This window comes from Carcharhinus amblyrhynchos, chromosome 24 (genome assembly GCF_965287045.1).
Source record: "Carcharhinus amblyrhynchos chromosome 24, sCarAmb.v2.hapA, whole genome shotgun sequence".
NCBI lineage: Eukaryota > Metazoa > Chordata > Chondrichthyes > Carcharhiniformes > Carcharhinidae > Carcharhinus > Carcharhinus amblyrhynchos.
Genome location: NC_137347.1, coordinates 11,907,877 through 11,928,480, shown reverse-complemented (window position 1 = coordinate 11,928,480; position 20,604 = coordinate 11,907,877).

The following is a 20,604-nucleotide window of genomic DNA, read 5'->3' as shown; positions in this document are numbered from 1 at the left end:
CATCTCCTTGCCTCATAGTGCCAGGGATCGGGCTTGATTCCAGATTGGGTCACTGTCTGTGCGAAGTCTGCACGTTCTTCTCATATCTGCATGGGTTTCCTCTGGGCTCTCCAGTTCCCTCCCACAATTCGAAAGATGTGCTGGTTAGGCGCATTGGCTGCGCTAATTTCTCCTTCAGTGTACCCAGAATGTGGCGACTTGGGGATTTTCACAGTAACTTCATCGCAGTGTTAATATAAGCCTCCTTCTGACACTAATAAATAAACTATATTACAGCAGTGAATACAGTGAAAAAGTACCTAATTCGCTGTAAAAATTTGGATGACCTGTGGTTGAGGAAGGTGCTAAATAAATGCAAACTCTTCATCTTTTCAATTTGAAATCATTAGATTTCCATTTGTTTTTGTTTTTCTGGATTCTGTGGTAAGTGACGATTGAGAGTGCGGAACATCTGTGGTCAGATGAAATAAGGAAATGAAATAGGAACTTGTCAATTTACCACTGAGCCACGAAAGCAGTTAAAATAGTTGACACCCTTAGATGACGAGGATTAGGGTTGAGAATTTGATTATTTTAGGTGATCTGCCACAAGTACAGAGTTGGTGGGAACCACACAGTTGAAAACCTCACTGCTCCATTTCCGTTAAATGTGATTTTAATTAGACTCTCTTTCAGTCGAAGCCTTTACATTAAAAGTCTCTAACATAACCACTATACAACCATCACTGAATCCTCACCATCAACATCTTGGGGATTACCATTGTACAGCACAGAAATACTGTGGCAATAACAGAGACTGGGAATTTGCAATGAGTAACTAACCTTCGGACTCTTCAAATCCTCTCCACATCTACAAGGTATAAGTCAGCAGTATGATGCAATGCTTTCCACTTGCCAAGTTGTGTGCAGCTGCAACAGTACTCAAAAACTTCAATGCCATTTAAGGCAAAATGGTCCTCTTGATTGCACACTATCCATAACCTTAAACATTTGCTCCCTCCACCACAGACACACAACGGTGGCAATGTGTACCATTTAAAAGGTACACCGCAGTAACTCGCCAAGCCCCTTTCAACAGCACCTTCCAACGGTGCCTTCTGACCTGTGACTTCTGTCACATGGAAGGATGTGGGCAGCAGACAAATGGGAGAACCGTTAATTGCAAGCACTCTATTGAGTCACTCGGATTCCTGACTTGGAACTGTATCACCATTCCTTCACAGCAACTGGTTCAAAACCCTGAGAATTCCCTTCCTAACAATGCAGGGGAAGTGCCTGCCCAAGTTGGACTCCAACCATTGAAGAAGACGGCTCACCACTAAGTCCTCAATGGAATTGGGGAAGGGCAATGACACTTGCCAGCTACATTGACATTCCAAGTCTGAATAAAAATATAACTACAATGCCCAAGAATAGGAGCAAGATAAAAGAATGGATTTTCCATGTCTGTTGGATAAATATAAGGACAGAAGTGGAAACAGTCAAAACAGTGTTATGATGAAGGGATGAGAGATGTGGAGATTGGCGGCCATGGGAAGCAGGAAAGAAAAATAATTAGCGACAAAGATTAGGGCTGTTTGAGAAAGGATCACTTGCTATCCAATCGGCTTTAAGATCAAGAAGGAAAGAAGGTTATCTGAAGATGGATTCTATATAATATGTACAACTTGCACTTGTAACATTTAACGTTCACAGGGGCATTATCAAACAAAACTGATCGCTACATAAAGAGTTACTCGAACAAATGACCAAAACTTTGTCAAAGATATAGGTTTGAAGGCTCAAACGAATAGGGAGCTAAGGTAGAGTGTTTGAGGAAGGGAACTCCAGTGCTTAGGGAGTGACTGCCAATGGTGGAGTGCTTAGAATCAGGGATTGTGTGTTTTAGGGTAGGCAGTGGTGTAGTGGTATTGTCCTGGATTAGTAACCCAGAGAACCAGGGCAAAGCTCTGGGAACCCAGGTTTGAATACCACTACAGCAGATGGTGAAGTTAAAAATATCTGCAATTATGATTCTACTGGTGATCTTGAAACCATTGTCGATTATCATAAAAACCCATCTGGTTCATTAACATTCTTCAGGGAAGGAAATCTGCCCTCCTTATCTGGTCTGGCCTACATGTGACTCCAGGTCAACAGCAATCTGGTTGGCTCTAAAATACCCTCAGAAATGGGCAATAAATGCTGACCCAGCCAGACGCCCACATCCCATGAACTAATATTTTCAAAAAAATAGGTTTCACAATTGTATTGGAGCCTCATGAGTACAACATGACCTATGTAGAAATCCTGAATATCATTACGTCTTTTGGTGTTAGCCATTTTGAAATGTTCTTTCAGATATTTTACGAATAAAGTATAATCCTGCAAAAATAAAATTGGGGATAGTGTGTGCAGTTGGAGGGGTGTAGTGATTTCAGAGGGTTGTAGGACTGGAAGAGATTACAGAGATGTGAAGGAGCGAGTTTTGGAGGGATTTCCAAACAGGGAGGAGATTTAAAAACAAATTGGCAGATAACATGGCCCAGTGGACATGAAGCAGGGTGGTGAATGGGGCTCGGTATGGTTAAGGGCACAGGCAGAGCAGCAATGGATGTGCTCAAGTTTATGAAGGGTGGCTCTTCCCTTGATTGGCATAAGCGCCCTCACTCCATTGGCTCAGCTTCCCGCCTCAACCCTCCAGAGGGTCTGGCCTGACCACATGGCCCTTAGGGTACACTCCCTTAAAGTGGCCACCTTACTACACTCCTTGGAATATAGTGTTTGATTCTGGTCGTCACACTGATGATATGGAGGCTTTGGGGAGGATATGGGAAAGATTTACCAGGATGTTGCCTGGCATGGAGGGCATCAGCTATGAGGAGAGATTGGAGAAACTTGGTTTGTTCTCACTGGAACAACGGAGGTTGAGGGGTGGCCTGATTGAAGCCTGCAAGATTATGAGAGGCATGAACAGAGTGGATAGTCAGAAGCTTTTTCTCAGGGTGGGAGAGTAAATTACTAAGGGGCACAAGTTTAAGACGCGAGGGGTAAGGTTTAAAGGAGATATACGAGGCAGACTTTTTACACAGAGGGTAGTTGATGCCTGGAACTCATTGTTGGAGGGTGGGACAGGGTGGGGGGTGTAGTCGAAGCAGATATGATAATGACTTTAAAGGGGCGTCTTGTCAAATACATGTATAGGATGGGAATGGAGGGATATGACCCTCGGAAGAACATAAGAACATAAGAAATAGGAGCAGGAGTAGGCCATCTAGCACTTCGAGCCTGCCCCACCATTCAATAAGATCATGGCTGATCTGTCACTGCTCAGTTCCACTTTCCCGCCCTCTCTCCATAACCCTTAATCCCCTCTCTTATCAAAAACCCATCAACCCGCGTCTTAAAAATATTTAGCGAGGCAGCCTCCACCACTTCAACGGGCAGAGAATTCCAGAGATTCACCACCCTTTGAGTGAAGAAGTTCCTCCTCAACTCTGTTCTAAACCGTCCCCTTTTTATCTTGAGGCTGTGCCCCCTAGTCCTACTGTCCTTTCTGAGCAGGAAGAATCTTTCCACCTCTATCCTATCCATCATCTTATATGTCTCAATGAAGGATGGGGGGTTTTACTTAAGTCGGGCAGCATAGTTGGTACAGGATTGGAGAGTCTAAGGATCTGTTCCTATGCTGTAATTTTCTTTGTTCTTTGTTCTTTCCCACTAACTCCTGAAGTCAGCTAAGGAGGAAACAAAAAGGGAATATCATTAACATGTGCAACAATTCTCAAAAAGAACATCAAGGAAAACCCAAGGCAAATTGTCATATGTTTAGTTGATCCAGCAACTTTCAAACTCTTCAAGTCTGAGCTAGGTTTGTCTGGAATTGAAAAATCAGGTCAGGTTGAGGTGAAAGGCAAACTCATCAAACCAGCGTCTAGTTGTTCCTCGGTGGCTGCTGTCTTCTCAGTCACAGGAAACACTGGCTGCTGTGGTTCAACATTGACACCCAGGATCCCTGCAACCAATCATGGCAGGCCTAAGGTTTCTGCTGAAGTCATCTGTTGATCCCTTGTTTCAGGCACTACCATCTCCTCCTCAGGTGGTCTATGTGTTTCTTGATGTGTTTCTTAGATCTCCGCAATATAAAAGAGTGATCCTGTCCTTTGCAAAATGTCTGACCATGTCTTAATCCTCAATTTGGAAAACTCCGTCTTTCCTCCTTCAGTCGTGATTTTTTTTCTGAGAGATTTGTCTAGCCTCCACCCTCCCTCCAAATCTGGGAATATCATATCCAAGCGTGTCCTTAAACAGCATCCCATTAGCAACTTGGTTGGCGTGATGCCTGAGGTCACATTAGCATTGTGTTATAAGACAGCAAAAAGCCGACAATATGTAAGCATAGAGGTCTATTGGTTTGTTTCTTCACTGCAGCCTTGAAAGCTTGCACAGTGCATTCTGCTAACCCATCTGGGGCTGTGTGGTAAGATGCTGACCTAATATGGTGAATATCTTTTGATTTTACAAATTTCTGAAACTCCTCCACCATAACTGATGTGGTATCTTAAGACCATAAAATATAGGAGCAGAATTAGGCCATTCAGCCCATTGAGTCTGCTCCAGCATTCAGTTGTGGCTAATGTGATTCTCATCTCCATTCTCCTGCCTTCTCCCCATAACCCTTGATCCCCTTATAGATCAAAAACCTTTCTATCACTGTCTTAAAGACACTCAATGATCTGGCCTCTTCAGCCCTCTGTGGCAATGTGTTATCTGATACTAAGATCTCTTAGTATCATGAATTGCAAAGATATTTTCAATTTATCAGTTATGGCAGCTGCAGTCCTGAACTTCATCAACTGGTCAATCAACCACTTTGAATGTGTGTCCATTAAAATAGAAACATATGGCCCATAAATGATCCTGTAAAGTTGATATCTATCCTTACCCACAATCCACCTAGCCACTCCCAAGGGTGCATACTAGTCAGTGGCAGCAAAGCCTGTTGAGCTTGACAACTCAGACACTAACGAAACATTCTTTCTATTTCTGGCCCAGCCACCACACGTAACTTCAGGATCATGATTTCATTCTGTTTCGACCCGGATGTGAGTTGTGTAGCTCTTGCAACAATAGCCGTCTTCCTTGGGGTGGGACGATAACCCTAGACCCACCACAACATCACCCTGCCTTCACAACTTATCTTCATTTCCCCTTTGTTGTTCGGGCTTAAGCTCGGGTTTCTCATATCACCACCCGAGCAATACCATTGTCTTCACTTTCGACAATGCTGGGTCTCTTTCTGTTCACACTGAGAGGGCAAAGTCCCTATCAAGTTCAGTGCCATCACTATCTCTTGTGGAATTGGTGGTGTTGCCACTGTCTGTGGGGAGAGAAAATCTGCTGAGTATATCCACATGAGGTATCTGTGCCCCTGGGTGATGTTGAAAGGTATAATTATATGCAGCCAGTGAGAGAGCTCACCTCTGCACTCTTGCTGAAGATATTTGTGGCATTGGCTTATCTTTTCTGAATAAGCTCAGCAAAGGCTCGTGGTCCAAAACTATTGTAAATTGCCGACCATAAACGCACTGATGAAATTTTTTGATGGCGCATATGACTGCCAAATGTTCCTTATCTATCTGGCAATATTTCTTTTTCGCATCTGATGCTGTCCTTGAGGCAAAGTCAATTAGCCTTTCTGCTTCATCGGTCATTCTGTGAGACATAACTGCTCCCACTCCATGCGGTGACGCATTGCTTGTCAACAACAAGGGCTTGGTTGGATAATGATGCACTAATATTTCTGACGACTGCAGAACTTGTTTGGTTTTTGTGTATGTTTCTTTCTGGCCTTCTCCCCACCTCCAACGTTGATGTTTCTTTAACAATTGGTGGAAGGGGGCTAAGGTGGCAGATATATTTTGTAGAAACCCACCACAGTAGTTCACCATTCAGGGAAAGCATTTTAATTCAGAGACGTTTGTTGGCTGTGGAGCCTCTTTAATGGCTTTTAGTTTGCCTTCCAAAACACTTTTGCGTCCACCCTAAATGGGGACGTTTGTCTGCTCGGAAAGGACATTTTTTTTCCTTTTAAGCCTAACCCATGCTCCTTTAAATCACTCCAAAACTTCCTCCAAGTTTGCTGTTTGTTCTTCAGGTGTGGCTCCTGTAATTAAAACATCATGATGATAAATCAGTCCATTCTGGATGCCTTGCAATAGACTTTCCATTGTACTTTGGAAAATGGCACAGGCTGGTGAGGGTAGCTGGTATAAACCTTTCTGAGTATTGGTTGTTACCATCCTCTGTGAGACTTTGCCCAATTTCAATTGCTGATAAGTGTGATTAAGGTCTAATTCGGTATATTTTAACCCTTCAGCTCGTTTGGCATTGCGGTCTTCAATTTTAGGAATGGCGTATCCGCCTATTTGAGCTCCTCTATTATCTGACAATTTGTAGTCCCCACATATGCTTGAAGTCTAATCTGGTTTTAAGGTCGGGACTATGGCCAGAACTGTACCACCTCGCCCGGCCGAGCGTCCAACAACAGAAATCTCCATCGACCTTGGGCAGGAATTTTTAGTCTTGCCCGAGCGAGGTCATAAAACTCTCCCTATGGGTGCGGCCCATTCAGAGAATTGAACAGGTTTTATGATACCCAAATTTTGAGCTCAATTTCAACTTTGTAATGAAGTGCTCAGGACACTGGGCGAGCCTGAAAAATTTAGGTATTGCCTCCAACTTCAGATATATTTTAGCTTGAGCTCCCCTTATAGAACCATAGAAAATTACAGCTCAGAAACAGGCCTTTTGGCCCTTCTTGTCTGTGCCGAACCATTTGTTTGCCTAGTTAGAGGTCCTAGTTCATTTTAGAAGGCCTCGGAATATTTACATAACATCTCCTGAAAACCTCCATCTGGCTCATACATCCTCTCCCTAAGAATCCTCTCCATCAACTTGCCTACCACTGACGTCAAACTCACCGGCCTATCGTTACCCGGGTTATCCCTCCTACCCTTTTTAAACAACAGCACCACGTTGGCTATCCTCCAGTCCTCTGGGACCTCACCTGTGTCCAAAGAAGAGACAAAGATTTGCGTCAGAGGCCCAGCAATCTCATCTCTCGCCTTCCTAAGCAGCCTAGGATAAATGCCATCGGGCCCCAGAGATTTATTAGTTTTATTGCTACCTAAAAGCCCTAACACTTCTTCCCTCGTAATCGATAGATCCTTCAATTGGTCTACAGCTCCCTCGATGACCGTACCAGACATCAAGCCCCTCTCTTTTGTGAATACCGACGCAAAGTATTCATTCAGGATCTCCCCCATTCCCTTAGCCTCTAAGCACAATTCCCCACGTTTGTCCCTGAGAGGACCGATTTTACCCCTAGCCACCCTTTTGCTCCTAACATAGGAGTAAAACGCCTTTGGATTTTCCTTAACCCTACCTGCCAAAGCCATTTCATGCCCCCTTTTTGCCCTCCTAACTCCCCTTTTGAGATCCCTCCTACTCTCTCTGAACTCCTCCAACGCTCTCTCCGTTCCCAGTTGCTTAGACCTGACATACACCTCTTGTTTCTTCCTAACCAGGTCTTCTGTATCTCTAGTAATCCACGGCTCTCTAATCCTACCTTTCCCATCCTTCCTCCTAACCGGCACATGCCTTTCCTGCACCCATTGCAGTTTTCCTTTGAAAGACTCCCACATGCCTAACGTGGTCTTGCCTTCCAACAGCCTATCCCAGTCTGTATCCTTAAGCTCCTGCCTAATCCAGCTGTATCTAGCCTTTCCCCAATTTAGCACCCTCCCCTTAGGACAGCACTCATCTTTTTCCATTCGTATCCTAAAGTAAACAGAGTTGTGGTCACTATTAGCCACTTGTTCACCTACCGCAACCTCAACCACCTGACCCGGCTCATTTCCCAGAACTAAATCCAGTATAGCCCCCTCTCTAGTCAGGCTAGTTACGTACTGCTGTAAGGACCCTTCCAATACACATCTTACGAATTCCTCCCCTTCCGAACCCCCAGCTCTAGGCACCTTCCAATCCACCCCAGGGAGATTAAAATCTCCCACTACAACAACCCTGTTCTTCCTACACTTGTCCAAAATGTCTCTACATATACCCTCTTCCACTGCCCACGGGCTGTCGGGCGGCCTGTAGTACACTCCTAGCATAGTAATGACTCCCTTCCTATTCCTCAACTCCACCCACAGAGATTCAATTTCCAACCCCTCCATGTTATCTTCCCTCTGCACCGCTGTGATCCGCTCCCTAACTAAGAGCGCCACTCCCCCTCCTCTTTTCGACCCTCCCCTGTCACACCTAAAACACTTATACCCTGGAATATTTAGCTGCCAGTCCTGCCCTTCCTTTAACCACGTCTCCGTCACTGCCACCACATCTAAATTCCTCGCGAGCATCAAGGCCTTAAGTTCATCCGTCTTACCCGTCACACTCCTCGCATTAAAACAGATGCACTGAAGACCCTCAGGCCCACATGGATCCCCCTTCTCCTGGGAGATTTTCCTCTCATCTAGACTTACTCTGTCACCCAACTCACTCCCACTCCCAGTGCCTACTGAGCTATCTGTCTCCTCCCCACCCCCCTCCATATTAGTTTAAACCCTGCCGAAACACTCCAGCTAACCTCCCAGCTAAAATATGTGTACCCTCCCCATTTAACTGTTCCCCATCCCTCCTGTACAGGTGCCCTTCCCTCACAAAGACTTCCCAATGGTCTACAAAACTAAAACCCTCTGTCCTGCACCAATCCCTCAGCCACACATTCAGCTGTAGGATCTCATTATTTTTATCCCTGCTATTACTGGGCACTGGCAGCAGCCCAGAGAATGCCACTCTGGAGGCCTGCACTTCAGCCTGGCCCTCAACTCCCTGAACTGCCTACGTATATCCCCCCTACTCTTCCTTCCTACGTCCTTCTCTCCTACGTGTATAATTACATCCGCCTGGGTCCCTTGGCCCTTCAAGATTCCCTCTACTCTCTCCGACACATCCTGTACCCCTGCTCCAGGGAGGCAGACTACCATCCTGGGGTCCCGCTTTTGCCCACAGAACCACCTATCAATTCCTCTAACCCTCCCGTCCCCCACCACTATCTCCATCCAGCCCCCTTCCTTCCCTCTGAGGCATTCAGGTCTTCCTCTGTTGCCCTTTTCACCCCAGTTGTCGCCTTACCCCTGATATCTTGGGAGACTACCTCCGGGGTAGCCTTTGGACCATTACTCCTCTTCTTTTTCCCCTTCCTAACTGTAACCCACCCATCCCCGCTACACCGCCCCCCCACACACCCACCACCACCCCCCCACTTCTTCCCCCTCCCCCTCCCCCCCCACCCCCTCCCCACCCCCCCCACCCCCTCCCCACCCCCCCTCTCCCCTCCCCCACCCCCCCCCAACCCCCCCCCCCCCACCCCCCCCAACCCCCCCCTCCCCACCCCTCCCTCCCACCCCCCCAACCCCCCCCTCCCCACCCCCCCCACCCCCCCTCTCCACACCCCCCCTCCCCACCCCCCCCACCCCTCCTCCTCTTCCCCCCCCACCCCCCCCACCCCCCTCCTCCTCCCCCCCCACCCCCCCCTCCTCTCCCCCCCCACCCCCCCCTCCCCACCCCCCCACCCCCCCTCCTCTCCCCCCCCCACCCCCCCACCCCCTCCTCCTCCCCCCCTCCTCCTCCCCCCCACCCCCTCCTCCTCCCCCCCCACCCCCCCCTCCTCCTCCCCCCCCTCCTTGCCTAAGCCTGCTTTTGCCTAAGCCCTGTGAGCCAAAGCCCTCACTCAGCACCCACCTCACTCCGCTGCCCGCTCCCGACGCTGCCTGCTGTCTATTGCGGCCTTCCTTTTGTACTCCCGCGTTCCCTTCCCGACTGCCCTTGTGCCTAGGTCCCGTTACAGAAAGGGCAAACTAACAAAAACCCCGCGAACCGGCAATACAATTGAAAATTACAGTACAATCGCAATTTAGACTCACCAGCCACCAGTACACTGTTCTGGAGAACAATGAGTCAGGCTAAATTGCCCTTCAGTGTCAGGGGGACTAGTTAGGGTGAATACATGGGGTTATGGGGAGCAGCCCTGGGTGGGATTTTACCGACCTAACGGGCTGAATGGCCTCTTTCTGCACGGTAGGGTTCTATGACTCGAACCAAGCATCCAGTCCTTCTCCTTTGATGCACCAAACAAGAAATATGTAGGAGCTGAATTCTCGTTCTTTGAATTAACACATATTATTTTCCCTCTTCACCTTGTATCAGCTTTCAACGGACTGTTGCAAAACAACTGAGACCGAAAGTTCTCAATGGCCAGAAAGGAAAACATGGGGAAAACCCTTGCATCAGCACGATAGGTAGCACAATAATATTTTATCTGGCGATGACGTGATATTCAAATTAAGAGGAAATAAAATATTTTACCAAGCATCTGTTCCCTCCATTGCAAGCCACTCCTGAGTGTGAATGTTCCAACCTTTCCTCCCAAGAATACCTTTTCAAATTAGACCATCCCTTAAGTGTTTTCCTCACATTTACTATTCTAAATACTGGTACCACCTTTATACAATTGCAGGAAAGAAATGGGCTATTTGGTACTCCAAGTAAAAATATCTTACAAAGACAGATATTGTTCATTCCTTGGCAAGACACCAGTGGGCCGTTGTGAAAACATGGGGCTCCTGCTTTGATTGGAGAATGAAAGCGTGTTTTCTCCTCGGTGAAGCAGCAATGCATGAGGGGTCATTGTTCAGCACAACTTCCCTAAGTGGTGCTCAACATACCCACTGACCTCATCACTCCACCATGGGCAATGAAGCATTATTATAGTGTTGTCATTGTTGTAATATACACAAGTTTTTTAAAAAAACTGTCAACATTTATTGCCCTTCCCTGAGGGCATTTCAAAAGTTCACCAAGTTGCCACAGGTCTGGAGTTACAGGTAGTCCAGATCAAGTTAGGACAGCAGATTTCCTACCTCCAGGGGTGACTGACACTGCTGCTTAAATACAAGGCAAAGACTCCCTAATTGGTCCCATCAATTGGATCCTTAATCAGGGAGTTCATACTCCAATAGGCCAACCTCAATGTCCCAAATGAAGTCATTACAGGGTCCTAATCCCATTTGAGGGAAGGAGCCTGGAAATTGAAGGGAAGGACTTCGAGAGGTCAGTAGCCAACTGCAAGGTTGGGATGTCTTGAGCAAGACAGAGCCCAAAGCACCTTTATACAGATGATAAATCTCAAGTGGGCAGCACGGTTGCACAGTGGTTAGCACTGCTGCTTCACAGCTCCAGGGACCTGGGTTCAATTCCTGGCTTGGATCACTGTCTGTGTGGAGTTTGCACATTCGTTGGACGTAGTGTACATGGACTTCAGCAAGGCGTTTGATAAGGTCCCCCATGCAAGACTTCTTGAGAAGGTGAGAGGGCATGGGATCCAAGGGCCTTTGGCCTTGTGGATCCAGAACTGGCTTGCCTGCAGAAGGCAGAGAGTGGTTGTGGATGGGGCTTTTTCTGAATGGAGGTCAGTCACCAGCGGAGTGCCTCAAGGATCTGTTCTGGGACCCTTGTTGTTTGTCATTTTCATAAATGACCTGGATGAGGAAGTGGAGGGATGGGTAAGTAAGTTCGCTGATGACACGAAGGTCGGTGGTGTTGTGGATGATCTGGAAGGATGGCAAAAGTTGCAGCAGGACATAGATAGGATGCAGGACTGGGCGGAGAAGTGGCAGATGGACTTCAACGCGGATAAATGTGTAGTCGTCCATTTTGGCAGAACCAACGGGATGAACGAGTACACTATCAAGGGCAGAAGTCTGAGTAGTGTTGAGGAGCAGAAGGATCTTGGGGTCCGGGTCCACAGGACTCTTAAATCGGCCTCGCAGGTGGAGGAGGTGGTCAAGAAGGCGTATGGTGTACTGGCCTTCATTAATCGAGGGATTGAGTTTAGGAGTCGGGAGGTAATGCTGGAACTTTATAAGACCCTTGTCAGGCCTCATTTGGAGTATTGTGCGCAGTTCTGGTCGCCTCACTATAGGAAAGATGTAGAAGCTATTGAAAGGGTGCAGAGGAGATTTACAAGGATGTTGCCTGGACTGGGAGGCATGCCTTATGAAGTTAGGTTGAGGGAGCTGGGACTCTTTTCCCTGGAGAGACGAAGGTTGAGAGGCGACCTGATAGAAGTTTACAAAATGTTGAAAGGAATGGATAGGGTGGACTCTCAGAGGCTATTTCCCCGGGTTGAAATGGTCGCTACGAGAGGACACAGATTTAAGGTGCGGGGAGGGAGGTTCAGAAGTGATGTTAGGGGTAAGTTTTTCACTCAGAGGGTGGTGAGTGAATGGAATCGGCTGCCGTCAGTGGTGGTGGAGGCGAACTCGCTGGGGTCTTTTAAAAGACTTCTGGATGAGTATATGGGGTTTAATGAGATTGAGGGTTATAGATAGGTCTGTAGGTTGGTAGGTGATGTGATCAGCGCAACTTGTGGGCCGAAGGGCCTGTTTGTGCTGTAGTGTTCTATGTTCTATGTTCTATGTTCTATTCCCCTTGTGTCTGCATGGGTTTCCTCCGGGTGCTCTGGTTTCCTCACACAGTCCAAAGATGTGCGGGTTAGGTTGGTTGGTCATGCTTAAATTGTCCCTTAGTGTCCTGAGATGCGCAGGTTAGAGGGATTAGCAGGTGAATATGGGGAAAGGGCCTGGGTGGGATTGTGGCTGGTACAGACTTGATGGGCCAAATGGCCTCTTTCAGCACTGTAGGATTTCTATGATAAGTGAGTCTAAAATTCTCCATAGCATTGAGGTTTCTAAAAGCTGACCTTTGTCCTTTCTCTTCCAAGATCACCATCCAGTGAAGCTGGGCCATTCGGGATTGCACCCCTTCAGAGAACCCGGGACCACAACTCTGGGGTTGACACTGAATTTGCAGCACTGCTGTCACTGGCACCGTCTAGCAAGGCAGATACACTGGCCTCGGTGGGATATGTTAGGTTCAGGCTTCTGGGGCTCATTCTGATGAACACCACACAACTGCTGCTGCAGATAGAGTGGAGGGAGAAACTTGCAGGCGAGCCGACAATCAGAGGATTTCTGGCTTCCAGCCTCCCAGGTAATGGTGCCAGCAACGTGTGTAACCCAGGCCAACACTGCGAGGGTGGCAGCCATAGTGAAGAGTCTGGAGCAAGAGGTCCGAGCCATGCCCGATGATGTCCAAGGCCTGGCTCACTCTGTACATAGGTGAGATGGGTGTAGAGGGATATGGGCCAAATGCAGGCAACTGGGACTAGATTAATGGTTAAAACAAAGGGTTGCATGGACAAGTTGGGCTGAAGGGCCTGTTTCCATGCTGTATGACTCGATGACTCTGAGCTGTCCATTGTTGAGGACCAAGACAGCATGTCCAGTGTTGTTACTGGCATGTCAAAGGCCCAGGTGGACATTGTCACATGTGGCCAAATGGGCCACCTAAAATGGTGATGTACAGAGCATGCTGGGATAATTGGACAAGCACTGAAACAGCAGACTGCAGATTAAAAAACAGAGATAAACAGGCTGCAACTCAGACAACTGAATACACAGGAAATAGACCGTCCCAAAGACAATGGACACGCTCCGATCAAACTTGTTTACCTTAACCTGTTATTTGGGAGGGAGATACGTGACCTATGTGCCTCCAGCACCTACAGGCACGACTGTTGGGTACACACCCAGAGATTGGTGTGGCAGCACCTGATTGGACTCTTATCGATCAGAGTGATGAAGCTCTGATTGATTGCTTGACAAGAATCAGGCAACTGCCCTAAAAGGACACGAAACCATGGAGAGATAAAAAGCTGCTGCACAAAAGAAGCAGCTCCCTCTCTGATCCCACAAACGAGCTACAATAACAGTGACCATCGCCAGCAGCGACCAGCATGAGGAGAGCCAACACACCCGAGAAGGAAGGAAGATCAGAGCCAGAGTGTCAGATTAGGCTACGCAGAGGACGACTGAGACTGGCACACAGATTAAGGCCAATATCTGCTTGGGTATTTGCCAGTCAGCCAAAGTTAAGTCAAGGTCTTGTATTGGACTTGAACTTTAGTATTTTCAGTAAGATAACCTATTATTGGTTGAGTGGGTGATTATTGATTGTGTGGGTTTAAATAAATATTTGTTGTACTAACAAGAAGTCTACTCGCAGTTTTTTGTCCATTGTGTAAGATTTAAAACAGACTGTGCGACAGACACAACACGCAGCATTCCAAAGCTTGGCACACACCAGACCATGGCTGAGTGCATCGGCCACAGTGCTCAGGCCACGGAGGGTCTCCAGGGCTGGCATTGCCAGGTGACAATGATACAGCTGGATCTCACCCCAGCTGCCACTCTGCTACATACGGACTACACCCAAGGGAGGAGGAAGTGCTGGAGCACAGCCTGGGTTTTTCCCACCAGAGGGCTCTTGGCAGTCTCCAGCCTTTCAGAGTACCACCCCACCCTCCCTTCTTCTCCCGCCCCACCTCCACTTCTGCCACCACTGCATCTACTGGGATTTGGGAAGGACATAAAGTCCAATAGGTTTATGTGAAGCTTTCAGAATGCTCCTCCTTCATCAGGTGAGTGTAGAATTAGGTTCACAAACATGGCACATATAGGCATGAGGGACACCTGAAAGTTGGCTGTGCCCCTCCAGGTCCACGGCATGAGGGACACCTGAAAGTTGGCTGTGCCCCTCCAGGTCCACGGCCTCCAGAGGCCTCCCACCAACCGCATTACAGGCCACAGGACATGGAATGCCTCCATTTCTGATGTGCACCTAGAAGGAGCGGGAAGCCTTGAGAAGTTAAGAAGTTGCAGGATTACTGAATTGGCAGCGGTAAAATATAGAAGGGGTAGGGATGGAGAAGAGGATGCCAAATGTAGACTTTCAAAATTAAAACTTACTTCACTTTAAGCCCGAGTATCTTTTGCCTTGTGCCATCACCCTCATCAGTGGGGGATGTTGGGATGGGGGTGGACAGCATTTCTCTGCATTTATCATCTCACAGGCCTTACCCTCAACTCCAAGGCCATGTGAGCCTGAGTAACGGTTCAAGACACACGATAATGCATAATTGCCAAGCAGAAACTGATAGCCAAGTTCCGCATGTGTGAGGATGACCTCAACCGGGATCTTGGGTTCATGTCACACTACATTTAACACCCACAGTTTGGCCTGGGCTTGCAAAATCCTACTAACTGATCTGGCTTGAGACAATTCATACCTCTTTAGCCTATGATTATCCCTCTCTCCACTTGCACTGTCTGTACCTGTAAAGACTTGATTACCTATATAGACACACATTCCAATCATTATCCTGCAATTGTTTTTGCCTACATGTGCCATGTTTGTGAACCTAATTCTACACTCACCTGATGAAGGAGGAGCATTCCGAAAGCTTCACATAAACCTATTGGACTTTATTCTGGTGTTGTGAGATTACTTACAGTGCCCACCCCAGTCCAACGCTGGCATGTCTATATAAATCCTTTCAGGTGAAAGTGAAATGTCCCAGGCCATTACTTGCACAATAACTGAATAGGTCACCAGTGTCAGGCCACAACTTGTCCCTCAACTAGTGTGATTACAGCTGTCCGTTATAGTGTTGCTGTTAGTGCGGCACCGCTTCAGCTTGTGCTGGGTGACCACTTTGCGGAACACCTCAGCCTGCAGGCGTGATCCCAAACTTCCCGCTTCTTTTCAACTCACCGAGCTCAGATACCTGCCCTTGGCCTGTTACAATGTTCCAGTGAAGAGCAACAAAAACTGGAGGAACAGCATCTTTGCTTCTGATTAGGGGCTCAATGCTCAGTTCAGCAACTTCAGACCATGAACTCTCTTCTCCATCTTGCCATTTATTTAAAATCCATTTTTTTTTTGTCCTCATGTCCCTTCCCCTGCCCCATAAGGCCATTTGTCACTTGTTCTTATGTTGTGGTTTCACAGAATTCTGACCTTTGTTACATTCTGCTACCTTACCTTTATGTCACTTTCAGCTCTTTTTTAGTCTTTAACACTGCCATTAACATTCCCTTTGTCTTGTGCCTATGAATCTCTCCTAGCTCCCATCCATCTCTGACTTTCCACTCTGCCCTACAGACTTCACCCCCCCGATCCATCACCTTTCTCCCTCTCTTAGTTCTGAAAAAGAGTGATAAGAATTCAGAGGCTGGAATTTTACCACCTTGCCCGCTCCAGAATCGGGGGGGGGCGAAGCTCGCAGAATGGCATTCTCTGTTGGCCTCAGGTCAGGCTGGATGTTCAACCTCTCTTTACAACAATCTGAGGTCCCTATCTGCATCAAGAAGATGACCATCATCCCAGTACCTAAGAAAAACCAAGCAGCGTGCCTTAATGACTATTGGCTGGTGGCTCTGACATCCATCATTATGAAGTGCTTTGGAAGGTTAGTCACGGTACGAATCAATTCCAGCCTGCTGGACTACCTGGATCCATTACAGTTTGCCTATGGCCGCAACAGGTCCACAGCAGACGCTATTTTCCTGGCCCTGCACTCAACCCTAGAATATCTAGATAACAAGGACACCTTTGTCAGACACCCATTTATTGGTTACAGCTCAGCCTTCAACACTCATCCTCAAACTCCATGACCTGGGCCTGGGCGCCTCCCTCTGCAATTGAATCCTGAACTTCCTAACTCGTGGACCATGATCAGTAAGGGTAGGCAACAACACCTCCTCCATGATCATCCTCAACACAACGCTGTGTTCTCAACTGAGTTAAAGAAAGGGCTTAGGAGAGCGAAGAGGGGACATGAGAAGTCCTAGGCAGGTCGGATAAAAGAAAACCCCAAGGCTTTTTACTCTTATGTGAGAAATAAAAGAATGACCAGGGTGAGGTTAGGGCCAGTCATGGGTAGTAGTGGGAACTTGTGCATGGAGTCAGAAGAGATAGGTGAGGCGTTGAATGAATACTTTTCTTCAGTGTTCACTAAGGAGATGGTCCATGTTTTTGAGGATGAGAGTGTGATACAGACTGATAGATGGAGGAGGTAGATGTTCAGAGGGAAGATGTATTAGCAATTTTGAAAAACCTGAGGGTTGATAAGTCCCCTGGGCCAAATGGGATAAATCCTAGGATACTTTGAGAGGCAAGGGATGAGATTGTGGAGCCTCTGGCTTTGATCTTTGGGTCCTCACTGTTCACGGGGATTTGTGCCAGAGGACGGGAGAATGGCAAATGTTGTTCCTCTCTTCAAGAAAGGAAATAGGAATGACCCTGGTAATTATAAGCTAGTTAGTCTTACTTTGGCGGGCAGTAAGTTAATGGAAAGAGTCCTGAGAGATAGGATTTATGACCATTTGGAAAAATGCAGCTTAATCCGGGATAGTCTGCACAGTTTCGTAAGGGGTAAGTCCTGCCTCAAAAATTTGATTGAATTCTTTGAGGAGGTAACTAAGTGTGTAGACGTAAGTAGAGCAGTTGATGTCGTATACATGGATTTTAGTAAGGCGTTTGATAAGGTTCCCATGGTAGGCTCTTGAAGAAAGTAAGGACGTGTGGGATAGAAGGAAATTTGGCTGATTGGATAAGTAACTGGCTGTCTTATTGAAGACAGAGGGTGGTGGTGGAGGGAAAATTTTCAGACTGGAGGCCAGTTACCAGCGGTGTACCACAAGGATCAGTGTTGGGTCCTCTGCTATTTGTGATTTTTATCAATGACTTGGAAGAGGGGGCTGAAGAGTGGGTTAGTAAATTGCTGATGACACCAAGATTGGTGAAGTAGTGGATGAGATGGAGGGCTGTTGTAGGCTGCAAAGAGACATTGATAGGATGCACAGCTGGGCAGAAAAGTGACAGATGGAGTTTAACCATGATAAGTGCGAGGTGATTCATTTTGGTAGGGCAAATTTGAATGCGGATTACAGGGTTAATGGCAGGGTTCCAAGAAATGTGGAGGAACAGCCAGATCTTGGGGTTCATACCCACAGATCTCTGAAGGTTGCCACTCAAGTGGATAGAGCCGTGAAGAAGGCTTATAGTGTGTCAGCGTTTATTAACGGGGGTTTGAGTTTAAGAGCCGTGGGGTTATGCTGCAACTATACCAGACTGTGGTGATACCACATTTGGAATATTGTGTGCAGTTCTGGTCACTTCACTATAAGAAGGATGTGGAAGCATTGGAGAAAGTGCAGAGGAGATTTACCAGGATGCTGCCTGGTTTGGAGGGTTGGTTTTATGAGGAAAGGTTGAGGAAGCTGGGGCTTTTCTCTTCAGAGTGGAGGAGGATGAGAGGTGATTTAATAGAGGTTTTTAATATGATGAGGGGGATAGATAGAGTGGATGTGCAGAGACTATTTCCTTGGTTGGATGTAGCTGTTACTAGAGGGCATAACTTTAAGGTTCCTGGTGGGAAATATTCGAGGTAGATTCGTTACTCAGAGAGTGGTTGGGGTATGGAATGGACTGCTTGCTGTGATTAGTGGAGTCGGACACTTTAGGAATGTCAAGCGGTTATTGGATAGGCACACCAGAATGATAGGGAGTGGGATAGCTTGATCTTGGATTTGGACATAGTTCGGCAGAACATTGAGGGCTGAAGGGCCTGTACTGTGCTGTAATGTTCTATGTTCCATGTTCTATGTTCTAGATCTGGCCAGCCATGCTGGCTGGAATTTTCCAACTGTCTTCTCTACAGCCAGAGCATGATGTGAATGGGCGGTAAGATCGTACCACTGAGTTTATCCAGCATGTCTTGTTTTACTTCAGATTTCCAGCATCTGCAGTACTTTGCTTTTCTTCGACTAATCTTTTGGATATCTGACATCGTCTCCTTAAGTGACTCGGTGTCATATTTTGTTTGATAATGCTCCTGTGAAGCACTTTGGGACATTTTCATAGTTAACACTGCAATGAATTTACTGTGAAAATCCCGTAGTTGCCACACTACGACGCTTGTTTGGGTACACTGAGGGAGAATTTAGCATGATCAATGCACCTAATCAGTACGTCTTTCGGACTGTGGGAGGAAAGCGGAGCACCCAGAGGAAACCCAATCAGTCACGGAGAGAAAGTGCAGACTCTGCACAGTGAAGCCGGGAATCGAATCCAGCTCCCTGGTGTTGTGAGGCAAGGACATGGAGGCTGATTTACACACAGAAAGATCCCACAAAGAGCAATGTGATAATGACCACAAAACATGTTGATTGAGGGGTAAATATTGGCGCTAATTATCAGGTATGTTTCCCCTGCTCTTCTTCGAATAGTACCATGTTTCCCGGATCTTGAGCACTGTGATGCAGCAGTGTTAACCACTGTGCTATGCATGATAAACATTATACAAATGTAAGTTATTGTAAATGTCTTAAGTTGAAGCGTTAATTCTGTTCCTCGTTCCACGATGCTGTTTAACTTGCCAAGATTTTCCAGCATTTTTTTTAATTTTCATATAAATTTAAGTCTTTCAACTTTCACCCCAACGTGTTGTTATATTCCGCCTACAGCTGCTGCCACAACCAAAACTGGATGGATAGGTGGAGACTGCGTATGGACTTCTGGCATGTGACACCCAGAATAAACACTACAAGCTGAGGCATGTGATGAGTGAGATAGTCCCATTGTTTTGTTATTCAGTATTTTGCAACCGATTGATATTTGCATCTGACAAAGGAATGGTTTTGCACCCAATGTTTTCATTGATGTTAATCATTTGGTGTGGAGTGAATTTGGGTAAATTTAAAATGGATTCGTACAAGCCATAAATATGCAAAAATTGTTGTCATCAAGTAGCTATCACCTTTGGGCTCCTGTTGCCAGCAGGGCAGCAAGCGGTTCATCTGCATGTTCAAACATCACAACAAGGAGTGCTGCAACAAAGGCAATTTTCTATGTTGCAACCCAAATCCCGATACCTACCCAATTTGAGCAACCGTCTCGTTTTATTACCTGTCTAGACAATTGCTCTATGATCATCTATATGTCTTAACCTGTCATTCACATCCAGAGCCAAAAAGAGTCACACAATTCACAGAATCATAGAATCCCTACGGCACAGAAGGAGGCTATTTGGCCCATCGAGTTTGCACTGACAATTCCAGCCAGGCCTGATCTCCCACGTATTAGCCCTGCTAGTTCCCCTGATGCTAAGGGGCAATTTAGCATGGCCAATCCATCTAACCCGCCTATTTTTGGGGTGTTGGGAGGAAACAGGAGCACCTGGAGCACACATGGGATGAATGTGCAAACTCCACACAGTCACCCAAGGCCGGAAATGACCCCGGGTCTCTGGCGCTGTGAGGCAGCAGTGCTAATAGGAGGATTTACCTTTGCTGTAATAACTCATTACTGAGCCCACTATCCAGGCATTCATATATCAGACTGTAGGGTAAAGTTGAAATTGCTGCAAACTGAACTGGTACTTTCCAGCTAATTAAATACGTTTGCTGCAATGTAGGAAACACAGTAGCTTAGTTGTGATAAGTGAATAGGTAATTAGTTGATTGAGTGATAAATAGTGGTCAGGTCACTGAGGAAAACTCCCCTGCTGTTCATCACAGGATTCTTCTTGTTTTACAAATTAAGTGGGAGAGCAGATGGGGCATGAATTTAAAATCTCATCCAAAAGACTGCACGTTC